Source organism: Dreissena polymorpha, chromosome 4 (assembly GCF_020536995.1).
Source record: "Dreissena polymorpha isolate Duluth1 chromosome 4, UMN_Dpol_1.0, whole genome shotgun sequence".
NCBI classification, from domain to species: domain Eukaryota; kingdom Metazoa; phylum Mollusca; class Bivalvia; order Myida; family Dreissenidae; genus Dreissena; species Dreissena polymorpha.
In genome coordinates, this window is record NC_068358.1 from 13,999,535 (window position 1) to 14,021,420 (window position 21,886).

Genomic DNA, 21,886 nt, shown 5'->3' on the forward strand with positions numbered 1-21,886 from the left:
TTTAAAAGATTAAGTCTTCAATTTAACCTAGATTAGACTAACACTTCTTTTTACACTTTTGAGAGACTATCAAATCTGTACTTGCATTTCTGTTCAGCTATTATGGAATGTTGTCTTGTATGACTTTATTATCCCCGCCGAAAAAAAATTCGGAGGGGATATAGTAATTGATCCTGTCCGTCTGTCCGTCCGGCTGAAACTTTGTCCGGAGCATAACTCCAAATCTATTCAATGGATTTACTTTAAACTTGGAATATAAACAGATGGCAACTAGGAGAAGTGCAGTGACCAAGAACCATAACTCTTTCTACCTTAGTTTTTGAATTATCTCCCCTTTTATATAACTTTAAAGTAAATTTTTGTCCGGAGCATAACTCTAAATATACTAAAGAGATTAACTTGAAACTTGAAATATAAACAGATGGCAACTAGGAGAAGTGCAATGACCAAGAACCACAACTCTATCTACCTTAGTTTTTGAATTATCACACCTTTTATATAATTTTAAAGTAAATTTTTGTCCGGAGCATAACTCTAAATCTACTGAAGGGATTAACTTGAAACTTGAAATATAAACAGATGGCAACTAGGAGAAGTGCAGTGACCAAGAACCACACCTCTATCTACCTTAGTTTTTGAATTATCTCCCCTTTTATATAATTTTTAAGTAAATTTTTGTTCGGAGCATAACTCTAAATCTACTGAAGGGATTTACTTGAAAATTGAAATATAAACAGATGGCAAGTGGGAGAAGTGCAGTGACTAAGAACCATAACTCTATCTACTTTAGTTTTTGAATTATCTCCCCTTTTATATAACTTTAAAGTAAATTTTGTCCGGAGCATAACTCTAAATCTACTAAAGGGATTTACTTAAAACTTGAAATATAAACATATGGCAAGTAGGAGAAGTGCAGTGACCAAAAACCATAACTATCTACCTTAGTTTTTGAATTATCTCCCCTTTTATATAATTTTAAAGTACATTTTTGTCCGGAACATAACTCTAAATCTACTAAAGGGATTTACTTGAAACTTCAAACTTAAACAGATGGCAAGTAGGAGAAGTGCAGTGACTAAGAACCATAACTCTATCTATCTTAGTGTTTGAATTATATCCCTTTATTTAATTTCAAAGTAATTTTTTGTCTGGAGCATAATGAATTATCTCCCTTTATTTGTTTTTACAAATATTATTCTACTCTCTAAAACAAATGTTGTCATACAAGCAAACACATTTCAGCAGGAATTTGGCACTACTGTGACAAGCTCTTGTAAATTTGGGTAATCTGAAAACAAGCCTCAGTATGACCAACATTATAGCCTGAAAAAAGTCCCATTGCAGTAACTCCAGTTTTAAAGATTAAGCCTTTAAATTAGATTAGACTTTTACTTCTGTTTACACTTTTGAGAGACTATGATATCTGTACTTGCATTTCTGTTTAGCTAGTTTGGAATGTTGTCTTGCATGTCTTTATTTATCTAGTAAATATTCTGCAGACTATGCTAAACTATTTGGGGGGATGTCTATGTTGATATAGTTAATATTCTACAGTCAGTGTTTAGTTACACGGATGATGTGTTTGTTTATTAAAGTAATATTCTGCACTGGCTGACTTACTTCAGACCATGGCTGAGACTGATGGACAATGACATGTGGATAAATGACAACCATATCATATTGTTGTCCTAACATTTCTGGGCCCTAATGACCCTCTCATTTGTACCATGCCAGATACTGACTTTATGCACTTACATTGTATTAGAAAAATAACCAATGGCCATAAATCTTTCATAATCACATAAAACTGCCATGACCTGTTGGTCAATACTTTTTTTCCAACAGCAGCCAAATTACTTTTTTTAATGAAAATAATTAACCATAAGGTCAACATAGTGCAATACACTGTTTTGGCCATTACCAGTTGACTATGTTTTATGTCAAAGTAAATATCTGTTTGTGTAATGGATCACCATTTAATAGATTAGCATCTTCACCTATGTACCTGTGGGAGCAACACTAAAACTGTCACCAAGCCAGTTAGTTAGGTAACCTAATGTCCTCTTCATTATTACCATATTGAGGGTTAGTTAGGTAACCAAATGTCCTCTTCATTATTACCATATTGAAGGTGAGTGAAAATTACCATCTCAGCTCACACAGGTTGCAGCCATTTACCAGTTAATGGGATGATCATAGAACCAAGTTGGTTTTGGTTTAGATTTTTATTGATTCAAATGTGGGCCACGGAGTAAAAGTGACCAAAGATGACAGTTGATACGATTTATATTGTCGTCTTTATTTTCTTTTGAAAGCTTATTTTCAGACACTTTAATAGTAGTTTTCCTGGGTATGTAAGCCTTTCTGTAAAGTGTTACAACTGCAAATGAGGGTACAAATACAAAGCTTCATGTCCATATTGTCTCCCAGACCTTGTTCTGAAACATTTACTGATATCTCTCGCTCTGGCTTGTGTTTGGTAATTTCAGAAAGTGGTCTCAGCTGTCAGGTATAATGGCATGTGTACTGTTGTAGTGGAAGGGTTTATAGTCAGTAATGTTGCAAACACTTGCTCCAAATTATGCCAGAAACTGCTGGATAGCAATAGTGATAGAAGAAATCCAAACAATCACTAGCTTCAAGTTGCATGCATGCTATACCAAGGCATTTTTCTGACCATTTTGGGAAACAAGTACTTGCATTAAATTAAGACATTCATGTCCTTGAATTGTCAAAATAGGGGAAAATTGCTAAATCATAAGTATAATGATGATGTATAGAGTTTGAATAATTAATTGCCAATATTTTAGCAAAAATAAAATTTAATTTCACAACAAATTGCGATAAACTGGGCCGGACATCTAAAATCGGCCTAAGCAGTACAACGGCCCTGGCGCCATAGGTATGCATGTCATTTATTGTCCCCTACCGGTTTCACCACAGGGGACTTATGGTTTGCGCTCTGTGCGTCTGTCAGTCTGTCAGTCAATCACACTTTTCTGGATCCTGTGATAACTTTAAAAGTTCTTAATATTTTTTCATGAAACTTGAAACATGGCTAGATGGCAATATGGACATTATGCAAGTCATTTCATTTTGTTCCTACGTCAAAAATTATGATTGCTATGGCACCAAATAGACTAGAAATTCTTCTGAAAATGGTGGTTTTCTGTATCCTGCGATAACTTTAAAATGGACATTATGCACATCATTTCATTTTGTTCCTACGTCAAATTCTGGTTGCTATGGTAACAAATATATAAAAAAAAAATAATCTGACAATGGTGGAATTTCTGACATTGGTGGAGCCGGTAGAGGACCATATTGCTTGGCAATCTCTGGTAAAATTTTGTTTTTTGACTCTTGTAAATGCTGAAATAGTGTCTTCAATCTAATCCACAGTACAGTTTCAGTTGCAATCTATATTTTAAATATCCCTATTGTGTGTTATGTTTAATTATTATTTTTTATATTTTCATTGATTTGTGGCTAATTTTATTTATCGACATTTGATAAGGCTGTCTTTGGAACCAATTTTGTACCGATACGAATAAAACCCTGCTTGTGACGTCAATTCGTTAATTTTTATATAACAATATGTAATATGTGGTAATATGAACACATATAATAATCTACACCAAAAATAACCAACTGGTTGATATATTTGATTCGAAAACTTTAAAAAAAGAAGGTAATTGTCAGAATCTCATTAAATTTTGTATCAAATTATATCTTAAGAGTTGTTTTATGTGCCATTCAATATGTATCTGAGGAATGATGTAGTTTTAGGCAGGTTCATATTTGTAAATAAAGCCACCCTGCCCTGAGTTTGATTAAGTCCTACACCCTACAGGTGATAACAGCTGTTGGCAGTTGGCTGCATGGAATGAGTGGATTGTAACCTGCTTCATATTTAGGGAATATTTTACATGTTTTTCTGGGAATAAGTGATAAATGCCTGTTTACATCCTGTTCATACCCATTTAGCATGTTCTTTGTTGACTGAGGTACATGTCATCTTGCTTGAGCAAGTGCGCTGTGGTTATTCTTGTAGTCATGTCGGAGGGGGGGGGGGGGGGGGGGGGGGAGAAGGTTAACACATGAAAAAGGTATTAAATGTGCAAGGCATTGGGTCATAGTTTTCATACTGATTATATTTAATAAGTTTAAATGTTGCGGACCAGGCATAAATCTGTCAAAACTAGGACATGAATATGCACCCATTGATAGAGATGAGTGAAAAACTGTCACATCTCAACATTAGTTTAACAGTCAAACCCTAAATTTGTATATCTCACATGAACATGGAAGATTTTGTTAAATCATAATTGTCACGGAAAAATGACTCTAAACTTAGGCCTCTAATTATAGGACATAAAAGTGCAATTTTCACCCATATCGAAAATAATGATGCCACTATAAAATTGCACCCATGATTGAAGCTAGCCAAAATTCTGTGTATATGGCTTCATCATGAGCGCAATTTGGAAGTTTATGTTTCTTTAATAGGGTTGGTATTACCAGCTCAGAGAGTCACATGTGTTGTACCACATGTTTCTGGCATTGTAATGTTTCATTAGAATACTAAACTCCAAGGATTGTTTTGGTTGGTCTAATGAGTTTCATTGTATTGGAACAAAAATACAGAAATATGTGCCATTATATGTTTTTAAAGCAATTCCATCAACATAATTATTACAGTCCCTAAATATGTATGTGAAAACTTGAACGAAAGTTGTACTGTGTAGACGTTTTTTATACTCCTTTTTGACATATCATGTGGTGTAAATAAAAAAATCTGTGAAAAAATATAATTATTTAATTTATTATCTGTATCTTTACAAAAAGTACCCAAATCTTAAAGAAATTATTTCCCAATGATAAGTTTTAGCCCATTAATGCTTTTTTTTTAAGCTTCTAATATCTCTCTATAATTTGTCTTCTAAAAAATGCAAAAAATTGCCATCTTCTTGTCTGACAATGCTAAGCCAGTTACTAAAAGGCTTTCACGAGTGGTTAGGGACAAATGGCCACCGGATTATTTCCATCAGTCAAATCTTCCAAGAAAATGTCAGTTTTCCAGTTTAGTATTCAAAAGGGCAACTAATGTGTGTCCAATGGCTTATTGCAGAGCTACTTCTCTCTGTATCCCACAATCTTGGCTTGGAATTAATTTGCAATAATGATTGGCACCTTGCTTGTGTAGATGTAATCATTGCTGCATGGGTTGATGAGTGTGTGTTGTTTTGACTCAAAAACTTCATGAATCACAATTTTGATGCTTGTGTTTTCACATTCTTCTGCTTGAAAATCATTATTGAAATCTTGCTGTGGGCCAGCAGGTGTTGACATATCTTGGTTGTGTCTTATGTGAGGTGCTTTGATGTATCTTGGGCGTTTTGATGTACCTGGTATGTTCAAGCCAGGGTTAATTAATCTTTCAAGGGATGTAATTATTTTTTGTTTTTAGGTCTTTAAAATTTACTTACTACTTTATTAAGGTAGCGCACCTCTAATGGGCACATATCCAAATATAATCTAAGTAATTATTTTCTTAATCAGCATCATTTCACTGAACTACATGCAAATTTGTAGGTAGGCTTTCCATGCTTTTTAAAAATATATACCGATTTTGTCAAAACCACCCCCACGCTCGGCTTTTGTCCAGTTTATTTTCACCCCTGGGGTATATAAAAGTTCCATAATTCATTCAAATTTCCAAATATGGGCATGCAGTTGGTGTGTACAGATGCTGTAAAGGTGTTTAATGTTTAAACAAGATGAAATAAGTATTCTTTTACAGACATTTATTTTTTACAAATTTTTATCTATGGAAGAGCGCCATGAAATGTAAGTGATTTCAGCCAAGTAACAATTGGGTCGGTTAAAAACAAAGTGTCATAAAATTCAAAATAGTATCATTTAAGTCATATTTTAAACTTAGTTTTTATAGAAACACTATATACAGCAAAAATACCAAGAAATAGACAGATTTACCGTTTACTTTTTGAAATAAAAATAAAAATGCAACATGCATGGTTCGTATTTTCAACAGTAAATCACCCAACTTCGCCATAACGTTGTTTTAATTTTAATAATTGAAGAATGTGCATAAAAATTGCAACATATTTAACAATAAATATAGCTTATATGCCATATTAAATCAAATTACGTTAGAAAATAAATAAAACGCGTCGCAAAAAAGTATACGTCATCGGCAGGATTCGAACCTGCGCGGGAATATCCCAAAAGATTTCTAGTCTATCGCCTTAACCACTAGGCTACGGCACCTAATAGTAGGCTCTTCAACTTTCGAAGAAATCGCGGGAAATCATTAGAGGTGCGCTACCTTAATAGGATACACAAACACTTGGTAGGGTTTTCATTTTCAATTTATGTAGATCAAATCTAAAATGGTTTTGACATACTTTTCATTATTAGCCTGTACAACTTTATCATGTTTGTATGTTTAAAAAGAACCAAATTCAATGTACAACTAATTGCCACACACTTTTCTCATGAGGTATTAATACATCTTTACAGACTTAAGATTCACATCATGAATTATACTTCCTGCCTTTTTAGCATCTTATGTAATCTCATTCCAAAAAGGCCATAGCGCAATGTCGGGTAATTCTGACAGTCGTCTAATTTCGACACTTTTGACAATATTTATCAGACTTGTCTTAAAATCATCATCATCCCGTATGATTTCATTGTAAAATGTTACGTAGTTGGTGTTGTGACGTCACCAGATAACATCTCTCTATCAAACGTCTCGCTGTTTGCATGTAAGTGAGTCATTTAAAATACGTACATTGTATTACTTTTTTATAGCGTTATGAGCTTTGCTAAGGGAGGTTACATAATTACGTCCCTTCAGGATTTCGCTGTATTTCTGGTATTTGTACAAGTTCTAGTATAAAATTTGTTTCACTTGACATTGTATTTGTGTTTGAATGGTGCCAAGCATTTTTATACGCCCGTATAAATACGGGACGTATTATGTGAAACCCCTTGGCGGGCGGCGGGCGGCGGGCGGCGGGCGGAAGGCATCACTTTGTCCGGACTCTAATTCAAATTGTATTCATCCGATCTTCACCAAACTTGGTCAGCAGTTGCATCTAGTTGATATCTAGGCCAAGTTCGAATATGGGTCATGCCGGGTCAAAAACTAGGTCATAGGGTCAATAAGTGCATTTTCAAAGGGGCCACTTTGTCCGGACTCTATTTCAAATTGTATTCATCCGATCTTCACCAAACTTGGTCAGCAGTTGCATCTAGTTGATATATAGGCCAAGTTCGAATATGGGTCATGCCGGGTCAAAAACTAGGTCATAGGGTCAATTAGTGCATTTTCAACGGCGCCACTTTGTCCGGACTCTAATTCAAATTGTATTCATCCGATCTTCACCAAACTTGGTCAGAAGTTGTATCTAGACAATATCTAGGTCAAGTTCGAATATGGGTCATGCTGGGTCAAAAACTAGGTCACAGGGTCACTTAGTGCATTTCAAGCATTTAGCATGGTGTCCACTCTCTAATTGAAGTAGTTTTCATCCAATCTTCACCAAACTTGGTCAGAAGTTGTATCTAGACAGTATTTAGGTCAAGTTGGAATATGGGTCATTCCAGGTCAAAAACTAGGTCACAGGGTCACTTAAACCATTTCAAGCATTTAGCAAGTGCTCTCTAATTGAAGTAGTTTTCATCCGATCTTCACCAACTTTGGTCAGAAGTTGTGTCTAGACAATATCTACATGTAGGTCAAGTTCAAATATGGGTCTTGCCAGGTTAAAAACTAGGTCACGAGGTCCCGTAGTGCATTTCAAGCATTTAGCATGGTGTCTGCTCTCTAATTGAAGTAGTTTTCATCAGATCTTCACCAACTTTGGTCAGAAGTTGTGTCTAGATGATATGTAGGTCAAGTTCAAATATGGGTCATGGTAAAGTTATCAAGTTGTCCAAAGTCTTAAAACGGGCGTATCTTGTGACAGTTTGGCACTCTTGTTTAAACTATGATTTGTGGGGTGTCGAAATTATCCTCCGATTTTATACGATGGTGGGTAATTCCGACACTCCAAATGTTTTTAAGCATTCCCAGCGGATATGGAAAGATAGATTCGTTAGATAGAGTTAATCTTTACATGGTTGACGCAGCTTATTGAATATTATAGTTAGCTCTCTCTATATTTTTTCAAGCAGATTATATAAAATTAGAGCTATTTAAAGATTGTGAAGGTTATTGATTAATGAAATTGTATTTTTTTTACTTAATTATATTGTTAATTGGATCACATGTGATCATCGCGGATGCTGCGCAACCGCCGTAAACACCTGTCTGCGAGGGTCATTCACGCGTTTTAAATGTACATGTACAAAAGAAAATCATATACATGTGTACTACATGTAGATATTATATGTATGTGCACATGTATGCACTTAAATTTGTACAGTACATAACGTCGGAAACGTAAATAAAGCATTTAGATGATCATTACTTTTAACTCTTAATGGCAATGCCAAATATTTCACGAGATATTTCAACTATAGCTGAAATTCACAACAAAACTTTTAATGGAAATCAATTGATCTCAATGTTGTACCCGCTACGAAATTTTTATTTACAAATAAATACACCCACGCCAATTTTCGCGCGCTTTTTATCAGGACAAGGAAATTCATTTATTTCATCTAGAAGTTGCATGCCGAAAATAGCTGTACCCGGCGCATGCAAACCGTGTAAGGAGATTTTCGCATGTTGGAATACAACTGTCTTTTTTGGGCGCTTATTTCATCTAATCTTTAAATAGAATCATATGCCGAAATTCATTTGATACTTTCGAAAATTGGGAACGTTTATGTTTATGACATTCTTGAGCACTCTTATCGTCTATATTACCCTCACATAATTTGCTTTAAAAACGGAAATCGGGCGTATATGGGATTATCGAGTATTGGATAAAGATGGGAGAAGTTGCATGTATAGATACAGTTGACACATATGAATTGGGGGCGTTTTATTGTCGCCAATATATTTAAAATACTTATCGCATCCTTTCGACCAGCATGTACATAAAATAGACTTTATTTATTCATTATCACTTTTAAATGAAAGGGATCAATTCAATACGTTTATGTTCACTTATTTTTAGCGAACACGATGAATACTGGGGTAGATATTATGGGTCCGCGGTGATTCGCGGTGTTCGTCTATGGCAAACGGCCCTTGCGACATTTGATCTGAACACCCATCGCGGGGTTCATATTGGTAAGCTTACAGTGAGATGAACACCGCAGCGAGTGGCGTTTGTTTAAGTACACGGTGTCTGCACTGTATATTGAGTCAAGTTGGAGCACAATACGAACTCTAATTGCAATTAATTTATGAATCTCTGATTTGCAATTAACACTAGTTTAGTATAATCCTATTTATTTAAGCTCCATTGCATGGAAAGCCCTACGACTTATTGAGACACTCTCTCCTGATCGCTGGGCATTAAAGAGATCGTGAAATGCTATTAATTGAGAGATGCAATGTAAATAACTGATAAAAACAGTTGTTGAAAATTAATACAAAGACAAGTGTCGAAATTAGCCGCTAACTGTCGAAATTAGTTAAATCGCTTGAAGTTTTTAGTTATGCCAGCAACGATAATAACGTTCATTAGCAAATATCAACAAGTCAAAACGGTGTTTTTCATTAAGTTTGGGCACTTGGAGGGTTACATTTTCGACACATCAGGACTCTAAATTACCCGACTTTGCTCTACATAATCTTTTGGTGTTTTTGGAACATAACTTTTTTTCTCCAATATAACTTTTTTTCTCCAATATGATGAATGCTGCAGAATGTTTTGAATGTGGAAAAATAAATAAAAATTGGGCTTAAGAATTAAGACAAATAACATTTAATGCCAATTGTTTTGTCATTGGCAACTGGTTTTACCTTAACCATTTCCCTGTTTTCATTTAATGTGTGTGTCTGTCCCAAAACTTTAACCTTGGTCATAACTTTTGCAATATTAAAGATAGCAACTTGATATTTGGCATGCATGTGTATCTCATGGAGCTGCACATTTTGAGTGATGAAAGTGCAAGGTCATCCTTCAAAGTGGCGCAGTAGGGGGCATTGTGTTTCACAAACACAGCTCTTGTTTCTAGTTTTCCGTTTATTATAATTAAGCGCTTATTAAGACTAAAGGATGTTTAACATGCATCTGCTTATAATATACGACTTGTTTTTCTGCCTTTGTGTAAACATTAATATGTGTTCCATAATTATGATGACATAAAATGTGCACTGTAATATTACCTGCTTCATGTGAAAATGGGTCTTCTGCACATCCTTATCAGGGGCTACCCTTTTTCGGCGGAGCTGACTACGCCAGCTTTTCACCTTTACGTGACCTGTGTTAGCGTCCAATAGAATTCAAATAAAACTACCCGCGGCCAAGTGCAGATGAATACACTTCATTGACTGCATTGGCTGATTTGAGAATACAACCAGAACATTGGAAACATATCCGCGTCTTTGTAACACTGTTTTACTGCGTGTTCAGCATGAAACAATTTTATCTCTAATAAAAATGCTTTATAGATAGAACAGTTTTACACTCAATCTCGACATCAATACAGTTTGTGCGTCCACCTTTTATTTTCAGAAGATTTTCAGCGCGAGAACGTTTGCACTTAAAGGCTATGTTCTGATATTTAGTACTAACTTCCACATTTCTGTCAACATGTTAACATGTAAAAGTATAAAAGGCAGTGGAAGCAAAGACTCACTTTAATGCATTGCATTTCAACCCGCGAGGTATATCGGGTCAATTTGCGGCCACTGTGTGTGAATGTCAGAGTTTACATACAGGTCATCGCTGCGTCTCTTCCCTATGTGCTGATCGGAGTTCGCGGCCTGAAAATAATCGTTACATAATAAAGACGCTATAGCGTGAACTGGAATTTTCTTTAGACCAGACAGATGTTAAATGAAGATATCCAGCGATATAATATGGTATGTCAATAATAGATTCTTAATGTGTTTTCAACAATACTATGATAAATATTATTTTTAATTAATTTAACAAGAATTATTCCATCATATTGACTAATGAATTAAGCATGAGCGCGATGATTCTCGATACTGTTAATAGTCGAATCAAATAGCAATGCCAGACACACCACTAAAACAGGTTTGTTCGAAGAGCGCGCGTATAAATATTTAAAATATGTACAGATACTTTGCGTGTGGCTGGTTGACTCGTATGTTTTAATTTCACTTCCATTCTTCTTTTGGTTTTCTGTTTTGTATCTATAGGTTTATGACCAGCAATATGTAATAGTGTAAAATAAGCCGCGAAAACTCCCGCGTATCATCCCGTACTGCGTTTGATGCAGCTTAGAACTGCACAGACATTCGCTATCTTTGATCTCGTTCATTGAACTCTTTACCTTTCATTAACTCCAACCACAATCAACGCCGTATATCTTTTTTAAAGATATTTCTTGTTTCTAATGAGACCATGAAACCTTGTGTGACTTTATAGCAAAAAGCGAAATTCCTGAGCAGACTGTGCGAAAGCTGGCTGTCTGTTACATAAGACCTTTTTTCGTATTTTCTTTGACACAATGAAATGTTATTTTCATGATGTTTGTGTTAAAACAATTTTATAGACATAAAAATTGGATATGATTTATGTGCAAATAGGCAACTGCATCAAATTTAATTGGCCAAAACTACTTTGCTGCTGCTAAGTGCATTGAATGTTTCATAAATCTTAATACAAGTGCTTTAATTGCAACATCGCAAACGTTTATCAATTAGAGCTACTACAAAGATAATTATTATCGCTGCAGATAATTAACTTGACTAATTATTGGCAGAAGTTTTTCGGCAGTGATGAAAATTAATTGCTGGAAAATTTGCAGGCTATTTAAGTAAAGTTACTTTGTGGGATTGTTTTCTTTGAATGCTCAATTCTACAGTTTTCTTAACATCTTTATGCTTGTCAAGATTATTTATATTCAGCAGTTGTAGCCTTAAATATAAATCATATAAAATACAAAATTAATATTGTTTGATATGAAATTGATTCAAAAGTAATAACATCTTCTTATATATGCCTTAGAAATACATGTTGCATTCATACTGGTTTGTGTTGTGTAATTGGAAAATTATCACTTGAAACATTTAATGACAGGAAATAGTGATTGTTATTTCTTGTTCTTCTGAAATGTTCATTCTTGATTTGTGTTATAAGACATGTCAAGTTAGCTTCAAAATTTTATTTCAATTATATCAAGCAGACATGTATTCGTTATCATGTTTTAGTTAATGTCTGAGTTTTCATACATGAAGGCTAAACGTCATGTTTGTAATGTGACCTTCAGTCCATGCATGGATGCACTCAGTGTTAACGCTCCTTGTTAGGAAAAGCCTGTGTTAACATTCTGTTCATTTCTCAATGTCATTTGCGTGTCCATGTCTCTGAACTATTCACCTCCATGGACAAAGCCACTGACTTGCATATGTGTTCCTTAATGACCACTGGTCAGTCAGTCTGGTTGGAGTGACCTGAAAGTGGCTGCTGCTGACCATATATAGAAATCTAGTCAAACAGTGTCAAGTTCAGATGACAGCTTCATCTTACTTGAAGGGATGATCATTTATCATGTTTACTATATCAATGTTCTTGTGTAGACCAATTCTGAAGATCACATAAAAATCTATATAAAAACAACAACAGGAACAACACAAAATGAGTAATAAACACATTTTGTGCATGACAAAGTTTATTAATAAAACTCATGAGTAATTTGACAGTCCATGAGCTCAGCTGAAAACAGCTCTGTGTTTTTCGGCGAAGCTGTATACGCCAGCTTTTCACCTTACCTGACCTTTGTAACTGTCCAATAAAATTCAAATAAAACTTCTCGCGGCTAGTTCAGAATGAATAGACTTCATTTATTCCAAAGGCTGATTTGAGCATTCCACCAGAACATTGGAAACATGTCCGCATCTTTGTAACACTGTTTTACTGCGTGTTCAGCATGAAACATTTTTATCACTAATGAAAAGGCTTAATAGATAGAACAGTTTTACACTCAATCTCGACATCAATACAGTTTGTGCGTGCACCTTTTATTATGCCCCCCTTCGAAGAAGAGGGGGTATATTGCTTTGCTCATGTCGGTCGGTCAGTCGGTCGGGCGGTCGGTCGGTGAGGTCGGTATGTCGGTCCGTCCACCAGGTGGTTTCCGGATGATAACTCAAGAACGCTTGGGGCTAGGATCATGGAACTTCATAGGTACATTGATCATGACTCGCAGATGACCCCTATTGATTTTGAGGTCACTAGGTCAAAGGTCAAGGTCACGGTGACCCGAAATAGTAAAATGGTTTCTGGATGATAACTCAAGAACGCATACACCTAGGATCATGAAACTTCATGGGTAGATTGATCATGACTCGCAGATGACCCCTATTGATTTTGAGGTCACTAGGTCAAAGGTCAAGGTCACAGTGACCCGAAATAGTAAAATGGTTTTCGGATGATAACTCAAGAATTCATATGCCTAGGATCATGAAACTTCATGGGTAGATTGATAATGACTCGCAGATGACCCCTATTGATTTTGAGGCCACAAGGTCAAAGGTCAAAGTCACAGTGACCTGAAATAGTAAAATGGTTTTCGGATGATAACTCAAGAACGCATACGCCTAGGATCATGAAACTTCATGGGTAGATTGATCATGACTCGCAAATGACCCCTATTGATTTTGAGGTCACTAGGTCAAAGGTCAAGGTCACGGTGACCCGAAATAATAAAATGGTTTCCGGATGATAACTCAAGAATGCATACGCCTAGGATCATGATACTTCATGGGTACATTGATCATGACTCCCAAATGACCCCTATTGATTTTGAGGTCACAAGGTCAAAGGTCAAGGTCACAGTGACCCGAAATAGTAAAATGGTTTTCGGATGATAACTCAAGAACGCATATGCCTAGGATCATGAAACTTAATAGGTAGATTGATCATGACTCGCAGATGACCCCTATTGATTTTGAGGTCACAAGGTCAAAGGTCAAGGTCACAGTGACCCGAAATAGTAAAATGATTTTCGGATGATAACTCAAGAAAGCTTTTGTCTAGGATCATTACACTTCTAAGGTACATTGATCATGACTCGCAGATGACCCCTGTTGATTTTCAGGTCACTAGGTCAAAGGTCAAGGTCACAGTGACAAAAAACGTATTCACACAGCTTTTATACTTAAAGGCTATGTTCTCATATTTATTTCTTACTTCCATATTCCTGTCAACATGATAACATGTAAAAGTATAAAGAGCAGTGGAAGCGTGGCCTCACTTTAACCCTTTCCTTGACAGCCATTTAGCCAATATAAGCCTCTCCAGTTACCACAAGACCTAGCTGCCTGCTGACCAGTGGCTGATAGCCATCTTATCAATATCAGTACCCCATCTGTACAGGCATTATTGGAAAAACGCTGTTTTATGACCCTCATTGCTTTTGAACCTGATATTCTCATAAAAATTGAAATATTATTGAAAAATACACAATATGAAAGTTTAAGCTAATAAAATTTCCTTTCCTGTGGTGTAAACTGTATGTTTCTACCTTAATTTATTGGTCAGTTATAGTCATGCAAAGTTGACAGTTGTGTGTTTTACTGCGTTTCAATGCAAATCTACCTCTTTGGAAACGCAACCGTCATTGCCTTTAAACCTGATTTTCTCATAAAAGTTGAAATATTATTGAAAAACACTCGATATGAAAGTTTTAGCTAATAAGATTTCCTTTCCTGTGGTGTAAACTTATGTTTCTACATTATTTTATTAATCAGTTATAGTCATGTAAAGTTGACCGTTGTGTGTTTTACTGGGTTTAAATGCAAATCTCTTTCCAGCTCATATAGAAACTTCGTGAAGTTGGTGTGTTGAATCAAATACAAATAATTATATTTTGGAAAATTAATTTTTTTTCTTACTTTCCAAACTACAATTCTTCTTTCTTGAATATTTTTTTATTTTATAAATTCATTCTGCAAGCCTCAAAATTCATGTAAATTCTTATAAATAGCTATAGAAAAACATAGAGTTTCTCAAACAACTTTATGCATTTTCAAAATCAATTGTATTATTTCTTATAAAATTCGTACAATACTTGGTATTTCTATTACATTTATTCATCAAATGATTTATAAACATTTATAGATACCGGTAACAATTTAATTGGATGTTGCATAATGTGCCATGAATATTCATATAAGGCCAAAAAAAAAAATAGTCTTGGTTCAGGGAACCCGACCGACCCTATTTTTTGCCCCCGACCCTAACGATTTTTTTGGTCCATGGAAAAAAATCTGATGAAGAAAATGCTAAAATCTCGTAAAATTTCATTGAAAACAGCCACCAATTTAACCTGGATTGGTTTTCTATATTTTTCTCTTTGTTTCAATGAAAGTGTTCGCAATTTGAACAGTGAACAATAACCGGTCTGCACGTGTATACGAGACATCGCTTGACCTTATTGTTATTGAAGTGCGCATGCTAGCTGGCCAATCAACATTGAGCTCGCTTACACATGAAATGACGTTGTTAAATGAAATGTAAAAATGGGTGGAGCTATGGAGTAATATTCGGTCATTCATGCGCAGACACTGTGCACTTTGAATACACAGTTAATATTGTCGTCTGCAAACAAAATAGCGGCCGGTCGCAAATGTCGTATTAAAATGAAAAGAAGCGTGACAATATTTTAATTATTTCCAAGCTGTCTATTGATCTGAATTTAAAAGTGATAATTAAATAATTAGTTCTATGTCGATGATATTACAACTTTCTGCCAATTTCCGATCGAAATGAAAAGATGATAATTAATTAATTTGTTTGTTTTACTCGCACACTATGCTAACTGACAGCAGCGTATTTTAATCAAATAAAAATGTGAAAAACACGCGCGGTTTAATTTTAATTAACATTTCAAATTTTTAACACATAGGAAGAGTCCTTCATCTACACTACTATAAAAATGGAAGTAACCACTTTGTCTCTAAAGTCGCTAACATGGCGTCTTTAACCTTAAAGCGTTGTTGGACGAAAAAGAGTCATAACAAAAAAAAATAATTAAAACACAAAACACTAGAACATTCAAAGAGTCATGGAAACTTGACAACAATTGGCTTCGCTTTGATAATGAATCAAAATCAATGTACTGTGACGCCCTTAGCCTGTACAAACCAATAGCAACATTCAAATTTATGTACACTGCTCACTTCCTGTGCGATGCGCTCAAACCCATTGCCATTTTATCAAAAAATGTACCAGAAGAAAGACTTGTGCTATTTTGAGGTTACCCTCCTTTTGACAGCCACTATTCAGACTCTTGAGCACCTGTCGGAGACTAGGTCAGGTCTCATGATGAAAAAAATTCTGAAGGTCACACCCCAAACACCAGAGACTCATAAAGATGGCTTGTTCACTTTTGAATATGAAGGTCACACTATCACAGACAGACAAAGAAAAAATGGTTGGCTAAAAGAAATTTTGGGCCAGCGCTAGCCCTGAAGAAGTGCATAAAGAGCTAGGAATATTGAATAATATACAACGACTAAATACCACATGTGCAATATTAATCATTTGGTCAGTGTTTAAACAATCATGGGTGCATTTACTGACCCTTTTTCACCCTGAAATCAGTCGACTGGTAAAAAAAAAAAAAAAAAAAAAAAAGAAAAAACCTACCTACCCTCCTACATTTTTCTGGCCATGTTCCCTGAACCAAGACTATTTTTTTTTTTGGCCTAATTAATTTGCATTTTGCATTTTATTACCGATCGAAATCCGGCAATGTCGGCGTCTTCAATAAGTCTTCAGTTTGTGTATTTATTTGCAAAATTCAAATTTTAAGCGGCTACTTTATTATCAAATACTCCAGTTTATAATCTGATCGCCGACATATAACTTTATAACCCAGAAGTCGCCGACAAACCCGTGTATTCGTGTACCAAATTACAAAACGCCGAGGTAACATGGCACGCGCGCCAACGTCATCTGAAGACTACTGCTGCGTCCGGTAAACATGTTTATTCAAAGTGTCTAGAACCCGTGTTTCTTATCCCTAAATGTTAGATTAGCACGTGCGCTATTAATTATTATGTTGGTCAGTTCAAAGGCATATTGAAGACTGCCGACTGCGTCTTTGTTGTATTGCCCAATCAAGCACCGATAATCCAATATCCTGTGTATTACGAAACACAAACTTTAGATAAGCACGTGTCGTTTGTAAAAACATTTGAGTGTACATGCCATTTAACATAAAAACATTTGAGTGTACATGCCATTTAACATATCGATGTAATTCTCGTTTATGATCTCGGAAACAAACATTTACGATATAATGGAATCAAACAACAATAAGAATGAAATCGATTTACACCTAAATCATATTATATCCCTATGGAACGTGTTTATTTTTGCGACATTTTTAACGAGTTATTAATACGTTTTCGGAAAATGTCCAAATTAAATACGGTTCGAGAATAGCAGCTATTTTAGGACATTACGAAATGCCCGAAGCGCGCACATCCCGGAACGTGATTTACGCATGTCAAATGGTAAACCCTCGTCTTGATTGGTCGCCAATTGCATCAGAACTTTAGATAGCAACATTACCGGATGTTTACTCGACAGTTTAGAAAAATGATGAACGCAGGTGTATATGCATTTCTGTTACACTTAAAACGTCATTTTAAGCATTTAAATAGCAAATTAAATTGTGCCGCGTAAAAACGCGAATATATCAGGTAATAGATAGGGTAGTAGAAATGCGTAGATAACAGGGAATCGATTCAGGCGTAGATACGCGTATTTGACAGGGAATCGATATAGGGTTGTAGAAACGCGTACCTGTCAAGGAAAGGGTTAATGCATTGCATCTTAACCCACGAGGTATCACGGTTCAGTTTGCGGTTAGTGTGTGGTTTATTTACAGGTCATAGCTGCGTCTTCGAATACGCTTATGTGCTGACCTGAGTTCGCGGCCAGTGAAAGAATTGTTATATAATATAGACGCTATCCGTTAACTAGGTGAACTGGAATTTTCTTTAGACCAGAAAGATGTTAAATGAAGATATTGAGCGATATTATTATGGTACAGTAGATTTCGCTTAATGCAATAGCCCATTTGTCACTTCCAAATATTCAATTATCCGGAGTATTCAATTATACAGAATCCATTATATTTCCAATGTTATCAGTAACCGGGTGTAATCCTCCTGGAAATTGTGCTTTTCATACATAATCAAAACATCGTTTCGACACATAAAGCGTTAAAAAAAAATAATATTGGAATTAAATATTGAATCCATTATAAATATAATATAAATGTTTTGTTGAATTCCCAAATGAGAATACAAATTATGTAATCCAAAACACACTTTCTAGCTTTAAATAAAACGTCCGCATGTATTTCCTTTGCCCCTAACAAAAAGGTAGCGAAAACTATGCAGCAATGTACAATGTCACGCCATACGGTGCGTGTAATGATTTTTCCCATTTTCATTTTATTGCTTACCCAACGCTTACGCTAGCAACATCTATTGCTCATGTATTGTCCTGGTAAAAAGCTCGCGAAAATTAGCGTGGGTGTATTATACACTGTCAAAGGAAAACTTTGTAGTGAGGAGAATGCTGTATCTTTGACGTTATGCTCTTTCCAGTAGTTTAGTATTGAAACGGATAATGTACTGTGTACTGATTTACCGGAAAATCTGGTAAATACTGGATTTAATTTTGGTAATTTTGAAAACATGATCAGCAGTGTTAAGACTGCGATGTTTTGACAAATGTGCGCGTTTGCGATTGTTCGACAACATGTTTAGATATGATTTACTGTGACGCAGTTGTGTAGGTTTATAAACACGAACTGAGAATAGAGTGTAACATTCCATCACCTATTGCAAACTGTCGAGCAAGACACGCCAACAGTTTGTTTCTAATCAGCAACACACTCTTTAATTGTTTTTTAAGCCACAACAAACGGTTGAAGTGTGTTACTCGACAGTTTGCATACGAAAGTTTGCACCTGACTGCACACCAGAGACTCCAGTGTTTGCATTGTACTTGCTCGCATACTACACCTGTTAGTCACGTGACACTTGACAGACGCTGCATACATGCATAGTGTGAAATGAAAACAAAGGCAGTCGATTGAGCGTGTCTGTCAAAATCGTCGATACGATGCGTATCCTTGGAGATTTGTGACATTCTTTGCTGGATTATTGTGTGGATTATAGTGTGCAATAGAAAATTGGCTATTCAATTAACCGAAATATGCCATATTTGCTATCAGAATATGAGGAGTTTTTTCAACGGGAAGAGATGCAAATGGTTTGTTTTTTTCAATTTCTATTCAATAACCGAATTATTTGATTATCCGATATTCAATTAAGTGAAATCTATTGTATGTCAATAATAGATTCTTAATGTGTTTTCAACAATACCGTGATAACTATTATTTTTAATAAATTTAACAAGAATTATTCCACTATATTAACTAATGTATTAAGCATGAGCTCGATGATTCTCGATACTATTAAGAATCCAATCAAATAGCAATGCCTGACAAACCACTAAAACAGGTTTGTTCGAAGAACGCGCATATAAATATTTAAAATATGTACGAATACTTAGCGTGTGGCCGGTTGACTCGTATGTTAAAATTTCACTTCCATTCTTCTTTTGGTTTTCTGTTTCGTATCTATAGGTTTATGACCAGCAATACGTAATAATGTAAAATAAGCCGCGAAAACTCCGCGTAACATCCTGTACTGTGTGTGATGCAGCTAAGAACTGCACAGAAAAAGATATTCGCTATTCTTGATCTCATTTATTGAACTCTTTACCTTTCACAAACTCCAACAACAATCAACGCAGTATATCTTTTTTTAAAGATATTTCTTGTTATCACTACTTTCTCATTTTTTTAAGTTCTTCTGTTTTGTAACAGCGTTAAAGCCTATCATCTAGAAGCGAGTTTATTTGAAAAAAAAAGAACACCAATGTTTTCCTGAGCAATAATCACAGCTCATGTTTTGTGTGTGTATTCCCTAGAACCACAGTTTGAGAACCAAGAAAGGGAATAATTGCAGAAATGACACTCTTAAGAAGATGATTAAAGCATCAACAGTTTTCTTTCCTCTGAAAATTGCTTCTAAGGTTCCCCACAAATGGTGTGAAAATTTGATTTGGGAGTGACAGTTATGTCTAGAAAGTTGTTCTGCTACATTAATGGGGAATTGATCTGTTTTAACTGTACAGAAAAATTCAATCTTGTGTGGTGCCCCAAGGGTGCTGTAGAAACTGATATGTGATGTTGTGTTATACATTTGAGTTGCGTTCTGAGAAAACTGGGCATAATGCATGTGCATAAAGTAACATCCCAGATTAGCCTGTGCAATCTGCACAGGCTAATCAGGGACAACACTTTACGCTTTTATGACATTTTGTGTTTAAATGAAGTCTTTTCTTAGCAAAAATCCAATTAAGGCGGAAAGTGTCATCCCTGATTAGCCTGTGCTTCACATCATGTAGAAGTGAGCATTTCAGAAGTGTGGGTGTTTGAAGTGAGCATGTTTATGCTATTAAGAAAATAAAAACTTGAAAAACTTGAAAAAATTGACTGACATCTGAACTCAGGCCATACTGGTGCACAGTTTTGTTCTTACATCAGTTTGTTGAAAATTTCAACATGTTGTAAAAAAAAAAATTGTCATAAAAAATAGAGCCTTTTTGAGAGAGATAGTTCCTCACTAGTGGCTAGGATATCAATTTAGTTCAGACACCAAACTTGCAATATTACTAAAAACTAATTGCAAATGATCTGAAAATAGTTGGTAATCTGTTTGCAAATTGCATTTTTGTCTTGGGAAGATTTGTTTGATGGTTGGTGGATTTTATATTACAAGCACGCCTTCACAACTTGATGGGATTTTGATGCAATATCATAGTATTTGGAGGTGCTAATGCGATTCCTTATTATTATTGACTTGCAAGAAGCTGGCTAAGAGCAAAGATTTTCTTCCATATTAAAAAAAACAACACATTGTTGGTAGAAACTTTAAAACCAGCCACTTTTTAAAGGCTAGTTTCAAGGGTTTAGGAACTTCTTGTAAAATTTTGTTGAAATTGCGTTGTTTAATTAAACATAGGTGTCTCTGACAAGAAAACACTGTTGAGTTTGTATCATTGGTAAAACAAATACTTTGTGATTTATGAATTTGGATAATATATTGATAACCGCATTGGGGATCATAGTTTAGAACTTTATTTCAATGCAAACCACCAACATCACAGTCTTACAAAATCAACGAAACAAATCACTTTCATATTTACTATAGCTTGTCACTCTCCTTCAAAACTACTTTGCTAGCCATTGGTTGCATATATATTGTTTCTTGTTATTGCCTTTGTGTTATTGATAGTTGCTGTTATTGAAACTAAATTTCATTGAAGGTGTTCAATTTTAAATGGCTTTCGTCATGGGAAAATGGCATCTTGATGAGTTCTACATGCCACACCCATTTTTGGGTCACTAGGTCAAAGGTCAAGGTCACTGTGACCTCAAAACAAACAAATCTGACAAGCTTTCATTTATTCAAAACTGCACCTGTAGCCGAGCGTGGCACCCGTTATGCGGTGCTCTTGTTTATTTCTCATGATAAATCATGACAACATGGCTTCAAATAAGAAAATTGTACAAAATATTTCTGGCTTCTATTTATTTAAAAAAAGTAATGATATACATAATATATGAAAAAGAATAGCATGATAAGGCATGAATACATTTCTTTCTGTGA

General features: G+C 35.3%; 1 protein-coding gene across 1 annotated transcript in view; it reads left to right on the forward strand.

Moving 5' to 3' along the window:
• The window catches only part of LOC127878239 (protocadherin Fat 1-like), a 133,670-nt gene that overhangs the window by 84,736 nt on the left and 27,048 nt on the right, over positions 1–21,886 (forward strand). The gene's annotated exons all lie outside the window — the stretch shown is intronic.